This window comes from Meleagris gallopavo, chromosome 28, assembly GCF_905368555.1.
Source record: "Meleagris gallopavo chromosome 28, MGAL_WU_HG_1.1, whole genome shotgun sequence".
Classification (NCBI taxonomy): domain Eukaryota; kingdom Metazoa; phylum Chordata; class Aves; order Galliformes; family Phasianidae; genus Meleagris; species Meleagris gallopavo.
This window is the reverse complement of record NC_139431.1, coordinates 4,912,958-4,925,248: the sequence shown is the minus strand read 5'-3', so window position 1 is coordinate 4,925,248 and position 12,291 is coordinate 4,912,958.

Here is a 12,291-nt window from a genome sequence, read left to right as displayed (position 1 = left end):
GGCTACATCTCCATTTCTCCTAGGGTTGGATTTTGGGGTGCTGCATGCTGGGTGCTGGACCTCCAATTAGCATTCTGCTGGTTAATTAGACCCTTGGGCAAGGCGGGTATGTGCGGTGGTGGATGGGGGTTGGGTGGGGGGACCCTGTGGGTGAGATGTGCTGTCCCCTCTGCTCCCACTACTGCTGGGTTAAGCACACACACACACAGGGAAAGAGAAATGTAAAGAAATTCTGCCTTAAAATAGACTTCCCAGGGTGGAAAATCACAGGGGCTGATCTTGGAAACTTCATTAAAGGGAAAAGGGGAAAAGTGAGAGAGGAGTTGGAGGGGGGGAAGAGGAGGGTTCAGAGACTTGGAAGAAAAAACCCACCCTGATTTATCTGGGGAGCGTGAGCACTAAATAGAGAACAACGCCTGAAGTGTGAATGATTTCCTATATTAACACAGAGAAAAACTGATAGCCTTTTCATGTCAGGAGAATAGCGGGGGGGGGGGGGGTGACATTGTTCCATCTCTGGGTTTGCTCACTCTTTATCAGGTGGAGATCAAAATTTATTCCCAGGATGAGGCCCGCGGCCCGGCTGAGGCCCTAGAGATTTTTAAGGGCCTAATTAAGAAAACAGGATGAAAATGGCGAAATAAGAGGGCAATTTACTTCTTGCAGAATAGGGAGATCAAATCAACTTATGAGCAATTAATGTGCACAAGGAGAGAATAAAGGGATGCCGGGATATGGTAGAGGGCCTCATTTTAATGACATGCTCTGGTGTTGGCATAGAGGATTACTCTGAAGGTCAGATGTAGATTGAAACGACCTTGCAGATTCTTAACCCTCCTTCCAATTAACAGAACCAACTCAGAAATGCAAAAGACCCCAGCTTGGAGCACTGTCATCCCTTTATGTTCAGAAGGGAGAAAAAAAAACATCATAAAGGAGAGAGAGGACGAAAAGGGGTTTCCTTCGCTTAAACAACAGCTGCTGGAGACGGAGCTCGGGCGGGCGGGAGAGAAGGGCTCTTAATTACAGCATGTGAGCCACCCACCAAACAGAGCAGTGTCAGCACTGCTGGTGGGTGCAGGGCAGGAGGGAGAGGGGCTGCAGGGCTGTGATGAGCTGCGACTGGGCTCTGCTATGGGGCTGGGGTGGGTGGGAGGATGGATGGATGGATGGATGGAGGGATGGATGGAGGGATGGATGGATGGATGGATGGATGGATGGATGGATGGATGGATGGATGGATGGAGGGATGGATGGAAGGATGGGTGGGTGGATGGAGGGATGGAAGGATGGGTGGGTGGGTGGATCGAAGAATGGACAGACAGGTGGAGAGATGGGTGGATGGATGGGTGATTGGATGGATGGATGGATGGATGGATGGATGGATGGATGGATGGATGGATGGGTGGGTGGATGGGTGGGTGGGTGAGTGGGTGGGTGGGTGGATGGATGGACAGACAAATGGATGGGTGGCTGGACGGGTGGATGAGTGGATTGATGAATGGACAGACAGGTGGAGAGATGGGTGATTGGATGGATGGATGGATGGATGGATGGATGGATGGATGGATGGATGGGTGGGTGGGTGGATGGGTGGGTGGGTGAGTGGGTGGGTGGGTGGATGGATGGACAGACAAATGGATGGGTGGCTGGACGGGTGGATGAGTGGATTGATGAATGGACAGACAGGTGGAGAGATGGGTGGTTGGATGGGTTGGTGATTGGATGGACGGATGGATGGATGGATGGATGGATGGATGGATGGATGGATGGATGGATGGGTGGATGGGTGGATGGATGGATGGATGGATGGATGGATGGATGGATGGATGGATGGACAGGCATGTGGATAGATGGGTGGCCGGACAGGTAGATGAATGGATCGATGAATGGACAGACAGGTGGATGGACGGATGGATGGATGGACAGACAGATGAGTAGATGGGTGGCTGGATGGGTGGGTGGATGGATAGATGGACAGACAGGTGGATAGATGGGTGGGTGGATGAGTAGGTGCATGGTTGGACAGACAGATGAATGTACAGACAGATGAATGGATGGAGGGATGGATGGATGGGTGGGTGGGTGGATGGACAGATAGATGGACAGACAGAAAGATGCATGGTAGACGCATGGATGGATAGGTAAGTGGGTGGATGGATGGGGGGATGGGTGGACAGCAATGGTGCTGGGCTGCAGCCTCACAGGTGCTCCTCATTCAGGTCATTGTCAAAAAATCTTCAGCACACACTGGGATCTCTGAGGATGTCCTCAGTTCCATACTGCCCTGCACCAACCGAGCTGCAAGTGTCCCATTGAAGTGGGACCAGACGGGCCTTAAAGGTCCCTTCCAACCCAAACCGCTCTATGAGCCCTTAGTGGTTCCACTTCGCACTCTGTGGCACATTTTTCCATTACCCCATGCAGCATGCAGTTGTTTTTTGGGTGGATCCTAAGCAGTGCTGGGAGCGGCTGCACCCTCCGGATGAGGGACTGCAACTCGTCCTTCGGGGGCAGCCACATCCCTGACTTCCCTCACCCGGGGAGGTCGGGCTGTGTCCGCGCTAGCCGAGCGCACCCGCGGGATCGCGCAGGGCTGGGACGGGGTTGCGGTGGGGGGACACGGCGCCGAGTGTTGGGCAGGAGCAGCGAGGCTGCACAGGGCCCGAGCAGCCACCAGAGAGAGCCAGACTGTTGCTGGAGAAAGCCGCTCCGTGCCGAGCCCGGCCGTGCCGCCGGGTCCCTGCTCCGGCCGGTCAGCTGCCCCTGGTCCGTGGGGCTCAGACGGGTCTCCTGTGCTACTGAGAGAGGGAAAGCAGATATCTCTTGTGGGGCTGCTGCTGCTTTCGGCTCGAGATTTGGGGCCGAGGAACTGCATCCGAGTTGCTGGGACTTGCTGGCCCTAATGCTCAGCCCCGTTGTGCTGTCTGCAAGCAGGGTCATCTCCTGCTTGAGCTCAGCCCGAGCATCCCGTGCCTGGTGTGCTGCCCTCCTGGGATGGGTTTTGGTGAGCCTACGAGGGAGAGCAGCTCTCTTCTGGTGCCCTTAGTGCTGCCAACAAACCAGCTCACCCAGCTCTTCCAGTCTCTTAAAACTGCAAATCCAACTTTCTGAGAGCTCTGAAACCCCTTCCTTTGGGCTGAGCTACAAAACAGCGCAGCAGATTTGTGGGCTCCAGGATGGGATAAAGCCCTCTGCCATGCAGGGCTGGGGGGTGGGATGTGGTCGTGTGCCCTGCTGTGCTGGGCCTGGTTTGGGATCTGCCAAACTGCAGTGCTGGTCAAACTGCATTTATCTGAGGATGGGTTTCCTTCTAAGGAGTTCCCTGACTCCCTCGGTGCCATCCTTCACATGCAGACAGACAGACTTATGCTGTTGGCATTCCAGACAATTTTCTGCAAGAAGATCCCTTGGAAGGAGTGAAAAACCTTAATGAAACAGAAGATGGGCTTTATCCTGACACCTGCCCAGCATCCCAGGAGCACACTGCTCAGCAAGCAGGGCAGCCCTACCCCATGAAGGGAGCAGAGGAGCAGTGTGGAGCCGACAGGAGAATCTTATCTGGGGGCTTCCCCTGCCCCACCCCACACCTTGGATGGGTGTGGGGCTCTGCAGCATTGCTGGCCCATGACCAGCCAGGCCTGCAGTCTGGAAGCCATCCCCTGTCTTGCTGCCGGGCTGTTGCTGAGTTTTCCTTCCCCCCCATTTCCCCTCATTTCCTTTCTGGCTCTCGCTGAGCTCCTGTGGTTTCAGTTCTGCTCCTTCCCCACCTGAAGCCCCAACACTGCGCCGGTGACGTCAGCAGGGGTTGTTGTGGCAACGGTTGGGATGAGGTCAGAGGGAGGGATGGCTTTTTCAGGTGGGGAGCAGGCAGTGCTTGGCTTCAAGGCGCCTTGGCTTTGAGAACCCATTGCAGCTCTTTGCAAGCAAATCCTAGCGTGCAATAAAGAGGGAGAGACTGGAAAACCTGTGATGTCTGTCCAGACATCACTTCCAATGAGAAAGGGGTCCCTGACTCTGAAGGGTAACTCCCTGGGTGCCTTTGGCTGCTGTTTTTATGCCAGCAGTTTGTTAAAGCTATGGGGGTGGTTTAATCTCTGTTGGGACGTCTGGTGCCGCGGCAGGAGTGGCCGTGTGCCCTGAGCCAAGGGGCAGAGAATGGGGCAGAAGGATGGGGAAAGCTGGGAGGGGCTGTGCTGGGAAAAAGACATGGGAAGAGGAAAAGGCAGTGCGGGCAGAATGCAGCTCCCTCCTGGAGGAGGACACTGAGTGTCTGTGCCTTGGTTTCTCTGCAGCCTGGATGACGATGCCAAAGAGACACAGCGGTGCTCACTGCAATGCAGGGCAGCTGGTGGGGGGGCAAATTCCCTGGGTCTGAGCCCTGCAGAGCCAAAGTGCAGCTCCTGGCTGTGCTCCTTGGCCCCAGTGAGGGGCAGAGCAGCAGAAGTTGTGCCGTTGGCCTCAGCTGGAGCTGAGCAGCCCTCCCTGCCCATGGTCCTGCCAGGGCTGGCACCTCTGTCCCACGGTCCCAGGAGGGCTGGGAGCAGCAGCCAGCTGTATGTTCCATGCCTGGTGCTGAACACACACAGCATGGACCAGTTCAGGAGCACGTGGGCGTGCTGGGATCCCAGGATCCAGGCTGAGATTGACAGCACTCAATTTGTCCCAATGTTTAGAACCCCATTGGAAGGAAACCTGGTCTGGTTTGCTCAGGGACCTCAGGGAGGTGGGATTCCTCATCCCAAGCCCCCGTTTTGGGCTCATGTATCTCTCAGGCCACAGTGCAGCTCTTCTGCCTCTTCCCCTGCGCTCCTGAGCTGCTTTAATCAGCTCATAGTTTTCATTTCATGCCTTTCTCGCTCTCCTTTTTGAGGGGGCAGTGAAATTTATACAATATTTAAGCAGCATAGTGGAGTCCTGGAAGATATTATTAATGTAAAAGGGACAGGCTGGAAATGCACTTGAACCTGGTTACAATTAGAGGGTGATTTTTCTAAAGGTCAATGAATTCAGATAATATCCACAGGGGGGAAAAGAAATTTAATACCTTTTTAGTGAATTAATTAATTATAATATTATATCGGCTTGGGGTTCTTTTCCAGAGTGATTAAGGGAACGATCTGTCTTCGGAGAGGCTGGGGGGTGTCAGTGAGCTGAAGACTGACAGAGGGGCAGGGAGAGGGGGAGAGTTTAATGTGAGGATAATGGAGCCTTTTCTTCCCTTTAAAAACTTGCTGTATTTCCAAGGCCGCGTGATCCCTCCTGCTGGCCCAGACCCTTCTTTGCTGTCTCTCTGTTGGAGGGATTATTTTGTATTTTTGTCTTTCCAGAGCTGTTTTGGGTGCTTGGATGATGTGCATTGAGAGGGGCAGTCAGACTTGCTGCTGTCCCAGCGCTGTCACTGGGAGGCACTGGGAGGCACTGGGAGTTGCGGTGCTGCTCCTGGTAGCAGTGGGTTATCTGCAGCCCGAGCTGAAGCTGAAATTTACACTCTCAGCTAATCCAGCCAGCCCCAGAAATTAATTACAGCCTTGTACATTAAAAATTAACATAACCTTTCTGGATATATGTTCTTACAGCACAGGAGTGGGCCGGAGTCCCTCAGCCGCCTGCATTAGGAGCTGCTTTTCTTCTAATTGTTCTCCCCCCTCGCCCCACTTTTTAAAGATGTGGACTTTTGAAGCCGTTAATCACAGTAAAGTTTCAGAGGTTTTAATTGTGTTCTGTCCCAGCTGCAGGGAAGGGCTGGGAGGGAAGGGGTGCACAGTGTGCACTCAGATGGGCACAGGCAGGTACCAAAATCCAGCAGGATTTGGGCATTACCCACAGCTCAGCCCTGGGGAGATGGGTTGGAAGAAGCACCGCTGCCTAATTGCTCTGCCATCTCTAGCATCCCCTGTGCAGACGTGGTTCCAGCAGAGGGTGGTGATGAGAAAAGTCAAGATTGCTCGAACCAACATTTCATGGGCACCAACAAGATGTGTGCTGTGGGCTGGGGGGTTTCCTCAGGGGGATTTGGTCTCTTCTGCCACAGCAACACGTCCCTGTGCTCCTGTCCACTATGTGTGTGGGGCTCTGTGTTCCACCCCACCTCCCTGCTCCAAAGCCCTCACATGGAGTGACACCTCCCAGGAAACCCAACCAACCCAAGTGCCATATGGATCCTGCCCAGTTCCCTCCTTCTCCACTGCCTCCAATGGGACAAAGCCCTTCCAGGCCGCAGTCACGTCTTCTCTTTCCCCCCCTCTCCTTCCCATCTCTTCTCCTTCACCCCCCCTTCCATCACACCAGCCCTTCCTTTCCTCCTTCCCCCCTCAACCCCACCACCTCCCTCAGCCCGCCCCCGTCGAGAGCCGCCTTGCTCCCATTGTGCTATCTTTGGGTCCTAAATTAAAATTTATGACATCTTGAAATGAGCAGTGAGGGTAATTTTGCTTCTGAGCGAAGATGCTAATGAGTCCCCTTAATGGCGTGAATAAGGAGTTGACGGGTCGTGTGTCACTTTGCGCAGACCGTGCTGGTGGTGTAATGGCCGCAGTAAGTGTCTGTAATTATACCCTGTCTCACTGTATTTTGGCAGCCGTTGTGGGAGAGCAGGCGGCTCTGCATGTACAAGGCAGGGGGGGAGAGAAGGGAAAAATCCCAGCCCCTCCTGTGCTTCCTGGGCTCGGCCCCCGCCTGGGGGCTTCGATGGAGCTCTCCTGCCTCTTCTTCTCCCCTTTGGAACAAGGTCACGAAACCCATGAGTCCCAACCCCCGAATATCTCAGTCCCCATGTATCCCCATCTGCATTCATCTCCACTCCCACACGTTCACATCCCCACATGTCCACGTCCTTGCACATCTCCATCCTTGTGTGTCCCCATCCTCACGCATCTCCATCCTTGTGTTTCCCCACCCCAGCGTGTCCCCATCCTTGCACATCCCTGTCCACACACATCCACATCCTTGTTTGTCCCTGCACATCCTCATCCCCACTCATCCCAATCCCTGTGTCCCCCAATCCATTGTGTCCCCATTCCTGCATACCCCCATTCCCACACCATCAGGGCTGCAGCACCGCGTGGGGATGGCACTGACCTGTTGGACCCGAGCGTGGGACAGCCCTGCATGGCACCATGGCTGACACACGGTCTGTCCCCATCAGCCCTCAAAACAATGTCCTGGCTCTGCCCAGGGGTTGGGCTTTGCTTCCAAAAGCACAAACGTTCTGAAAGCTTTTGTCTGACAAAGCAGCCCATTCCATGGGTCACCTCACCTCAAGGCTCCTTGCAGCCACAGAGCTCCATGTCCACAGTGCAGCTCACCTCTCCTTGGCATCCCCAAGAAAAGGGGTGTGGGCTGCTGGTGGATCCATCAGGCACACTTCCCCTGGGCTGTGCTCTTGTTCGGGTGCTTTTTGAGATACACAGGTGCTGCTGCAATGCCTTGATTCACAACCAGGCCATGCATTGCCACTGTGTGTGAAAGCAGTGGGTGAAACCCAAATGGCAGCAGCAGGCTCCTCAGCCAGGCTCAATGCAGCAGCACTGGGCAGCACGCAGCCCCATGGTTTGTTGCTTGGGGGTAATGGCACGTGGGAGCAAGTGCTGCAGCAAGGATGGGGTGACGGCACAGCTGAGCTCATGAGCCTTTGGCACAGCGTGGGTTGCAGAGTAGAGTGAGGCTGGCTCTTCTTCTTGCATTTTGGGACTTGTGAGCCTTTGAGCTGCTGCAGAAGGATGATTTATGCACTGCTGAGCACGTTCTTGGTGGATTTTTTTTCTGTAGGTGGGATTATTGTATGTGTCCTCCTGAAATCCTGAGAGCCCTGTGTGTATTTCTGCCTCTCCTCCCCCTGCTTTGTCCCAAGGTGAGGAATTCTGTGCAATCTCAGCCCTGGCCCAGGCCTGTGGAACCCTTCAATGGGGCTGCTGCAGGTGTTGGGAATGGGAGTTATTTGCCCCAAGTCTCCATTCTGCTCTGCCACCACCTTCAGATCTTTGTTGGAACCCCATAGCAATGACAGGAGGCTCTGCAGCTCTGCTGAGACACATGTCTGGCTCTGGGCATGGGCACATTGCTGTCATCTTCAGAGAGGAGGACGGCTGAGGATAAAAGTGCTGAGTGCCCAAAACACCGCAGCTGCAGGGCTGTGTGCTTCACAAGGAGCTGGGAGGTGCTGGGGAGCTGTGCAGGGCTGTCCCCAGCTGCTGGGTGATGCTGGCAGAGGGCTGCCTGCCCCATAGAGCAGAGGTGGGGGGGGAAAGGGGGGTGCTCCAGCACAGCCGAGTGCTACCACGTCATCAGAGCATTGATAGGAGCAGGGATCTGAGTGGCAGCGTGGAAGGACAACATCAATAAAGTGCAGAGAGCTGCGAGCAGTGAGGGGAGGGCTGGCAGCAGGCTGCTGTCTCACACCACCGAGATCATGGCCATTGAAATATTGAAGTACTTGCATATAAACTGTGCTTTCAAGTATTTTTGACAAGGGTACTAATTAAATCTTAATTGACATTGCACTAATTAGCTTCTTAATTACATGGAACCACGTAATTAGCAGCACACTCTGTGCTAATTGTTAATTAGGAAAACCAGGCTTCCCCTTATGCCCACCCCCCCTCGCAGTCCCTCCCCTCTTTTTGTGACTTTTAACTAAAGAGCCTCTGGTGGGATGATGAGGAGGAGGTGGCTGTGCTCTCAGTACACTGGTATTGGAAAAGGGATGCATGGCTCCAGGTGGAGCTTGAGCAGAGATGGGGACACACATCCACGTGCACACCTTGGATTGAAGTGTTGTAGGCATGGAGTTCTTGTTAGGGATTGTTAATGGTGAGTATGGGTGGTGTGGCATCATCCCTCCACTTGGGGACAACTGCATGCTGGTGTTCTCCTGCACTTTGGTCTCAGCAATGCAGCATCACTGGGTCAACCTGCTACGGCCTCAGGGAGGTGGTGATGAGCCCCCATGCCAAAATACTGCCCTAACTTTTGCTGCCTCCTCAGGTACCTGCACGTAGCATCTTGCCTGGGTCCCATCAGACTGCTGGTGCTGCTTTGTGACCCACAGCAATATGGTTAATGTTTCCCAAGGAAAAAACTTTTCTCTTTTGGCAAATCCATCTGCTTGCTCCCTTTATTTGCTTGGATTTTCTCACTTCCCCTCCTCGCTCCACCTCTCTCTTCCAGTAGCAGAATTTGGGAGCCCATTACTGGGGGGCTTTGACATCCCTTCCAACCCAACCATTTCATGGTTCTATGGTCTTTAGGATCCCATACAGCCCAACTCTTCTATGGCTCTATGACATTTAAGGTCCCTTCCTACCCAACCATGCTGTGATTCTGTGATCTCCCAGCCCCAGAAGCTGCTCTGCTAGCAGCTTTGCCTACCTGCACCCATCCTTAAGGTAAGAGTGATGCCAAAACCCACAAGGCTGCAATTTTGCATGTCTTTTTTTCTCTCTCTCTCATTTTTTCTAATTGTTTCATTTTTATTTTTTTTTTTAATAGCTCAGTTTTCTAGGAAATACAAAAAACATCTTAACACCTGCTGTCCAGGTCATCTTTCATGAGAGCCTGGAGGAGCGCAGTGCAGCTGGGAGAGCTCAGCCCCCGTTTATGGGGAGAGTGGAAGGAACAAAAAATATCTGTGTTTGCACCGGGGCGAAAAGAGAGGAAAGGGGAAAGAAAAGAAAATGAAGAGGTGAGAAAATTGTTCACATTTGACAAATCTTTCTAATTAGGGGCCAATTATGTCCTCAGATTCCTAATTGGGATTCCGGCAGGTTTTCAGGCTTGTAGGGTAATTACAGCTCATAATTCTATTAAGATGGAAATTTGGGAGAAATACCTTATCATAACATTTAGATTTTGCCATCTGTGTTGATGGGTTGAAGGAGGGTGCTTGGCACTCCGTGTTCAGAGGTTGATCCTCTGCTGCTGCCAGGCAGCATTGCAGGGAACCGAGGGCCTCAGCATCGTCCCGGTGCCATGGGGGATCTCTGGGGTTGCACTGGGACAGGTGGGATGAGAGCCATCCCTGTCCCACCCACTGCCACCAGCTCAAACAACCCTTTGTACTCATTGTAGTCTAGAGGAGAAAAGAATTGAGTAGTCTTACAGCAGCCCCTGTTTCCATTGGCACCAATTCCATGTGGGTGTGGGTTTGCAGCTCAGATTCCCCCCCCACAAAGGGCAGGCATGCAGTTGGAGTGCAGTGCGATGGGTTTGGGATCTGGCAACCAAAATTTGCAGGAAGGAAGAGAACAGGAGCTGGGCTGGAGGGAGAGCACTGTGCCCAAGTGCTTTGCCTAACCTCAGCTGAAAGGTTTTGTGCTGATTGCGTTGGCTACCAGAAAGCAGGGTGAGTTACCCAGCCTGTTCTCCTCCCAAAGGATGAAGGAATTTTAATATTTCTTATTCTTTCTTTAATAAAAAAAAAAAAAAAACCAAAAAAAAGCACTGGTTATTTTTGTTTGAACAACTGCAATATTTCCTTTGCCCCCATTCCCCCTGCCTGCTGTTCAGCCTGGCTCAGCCACCAGCAGTCATCAGTGTGCTGAGATCTCCATCTCTGCAGGCAGTTTGGGGTTGGGGTGCAGGGTGTTCCACTGGGGCTGAGCCAGGCATGGTGCTCCTGCAGAGGTCAGTGCCCCACAGACCCTGTGCACAGCCCCAAATCCCAAAGAAACCCAGAAGATCCTACTTGGACCAAGCTTCCCAATGGGAAATCCCTTGTCTCCTGACTGGGAGCATTTTGTGGCTGTAGCTGTGGCTGAGCAGCGTCCCCTGCTCTGTAGGTGCTGGCTGGGGGTGCTGGGCAGCATCCCCACAAGGATGGCTGCAATTCGGGGCTCTTGGCATTGCTTTCCTCTTGGCAGCTGAAAGCAGCTGCTGGTAATTATTTTAATCTGCGTTACTGGGTGGGAATGCAGCTTCTTCTGGATCTGCAAATTCATAATAACACTGAAAAGAGGGGGAAAAAGAGAGAGAGAGAGAAAGAAAAGAAGAAAACCCTCCTCTCTGTAAGAGCCTTGCTCGCTTTGATCTTTTGTGTGAGGCCTCTTATCTGGACGAGAGAAGGTTTACATGCTGGCAGATAGGGGAATAATACTCAGCGGAGATAAGCTGCAGCCCCGGTTCTCCTTTGTGTGGCAAATTTGATAGTACTGGGAAAATGTTTACTGGGAGACCTGGGGAGAGAATCAGTCCCAGCGCAGCTGAGAAAAATAATTGCTGCATGTTATAATTAAAGGGTTTGGGCTCTGCTCGCTGCCCTGGGCTGCAGGAAGGCATTGCGGTGTGGGGTCCTGGTGCAGCGCATGGGGGGAACAGTGGGCACACGCAGCTGCCATCGCTTATGGGGACACAGAGGAAATCCTTCAGGATGGCTCGAGGGGTGTTGAGCACAGGAAGCAGCAGCGGGGAGGAAACCCGACGGATTTCTGCATCCTGCACTCTTACAGGTGCCACAGAGCTCCCTGCGGCTCCATCGGCATCTCTGGGTTCCCCCAGGGCTCTGCAAGGACGTGGGCTTGTGGGAATGGGGCTGCAGGGGACCTCGGGGGTCACAGAGGGTCACCCCCCCCCACCCTGTGTAATCGGTTTCCTATTAATCTGGCGTTTTATTATTATTATTATTGTTATTATTATTAAACATCTCTCTTCTCCCAAATCATCTCAGAGCTGCGGCGAGGTCCCCGGTAATAGCTCCATAAATTTCAGCCATAAAAAGTAATGGAGGGAGACAAATGAGATAATTAGGAATAAATCTTGGCGAGGTCTCTATTCATCAACATCCCCCAGAACCGGCCAATATTCCAAATCATTAGCAAAGCCCGTAATTAACAAAGAGCCAAGGCTTCCAACGTTAATAAAGCTCTCTCAACTCTATATTATCAGGTAGCGGCTGACGAATCGGCCCCGTTAATATTACGGCCTTTGTTCAGGATCTACTCTCTCTCTCTCTCTTTTTCTTTTTCTTTTTTTTTTTTTTAAGCTAAGAACTGCATGCCATTTTTTTTTTTTTAATTCTTCTGCTAAATTTTAATTAGATTTTGCGTATGCATCTGTAGAGGGCAAGTGAGGGGACAAAGGGACAGGGCTTTTCTTTTCTATTTTCTCACTGCTTGTCCCAAAAGGCCGGGGTCAGGGATGCTCGCAGCCAACACAGAGCAGCGTTTACCCCACAGCTGTCCCTGGGGGTCTGTGCAGGGATGCACCCTGCTGGGCAGCTCAGGCTGCTCAGAACTTGAAGTAGGAAATAATCAAAGGGCCATTTATGTGCTGTGGTCACAACAGCTTCCCATAGGC